The sequence below is a fragment of the Aptenodytes forsteri genome, unplaced genomic scaffold (genome assembly GCF_000699145.1).
Source record: "Aptenodytes forsteri isolate BGI_AS27 unplaced genomic scaffold, ASM69914v1 Scaffold59, whole genome shotgun sequence".
NCBI classification, from domain to species: domain Eukaryota; kingdom Metazoa; phylum Chordata; class Aves; order Sphenisciformes; family Spheniscidae; genus Aptenodytes; species Aptenodytes forsteri.
In genome coordinates, this window is record NW_008794085.1 from 1,545,292 (window position 1) to 1,545,527 (window position 236).

Below are 236 nucleotides of genomic sequence, written 5' to 3' on the forward strand. Positions count from 1 at the left end.
TCCCCCCCCCCAGCCCCGGGCCGCGCACTCCCGTCCTCGGGGCGGGCTGGCACTCGAGTCCCGCGCTGGGGCGAGGAGGAGGCCGTGAGAGCCGTGCCCGCCTCGCCCCTCGGGTGGAGGGGGCCGTGTCGAGCCGCCGACTTTTGGAAATGGCCCCGGTGAAACCGTCGGGGAGCTGTGCTTAGGATCCGCGTCCGGATACGGCCCGCTATTATTAGCACCCTGTAAAAGGTTTA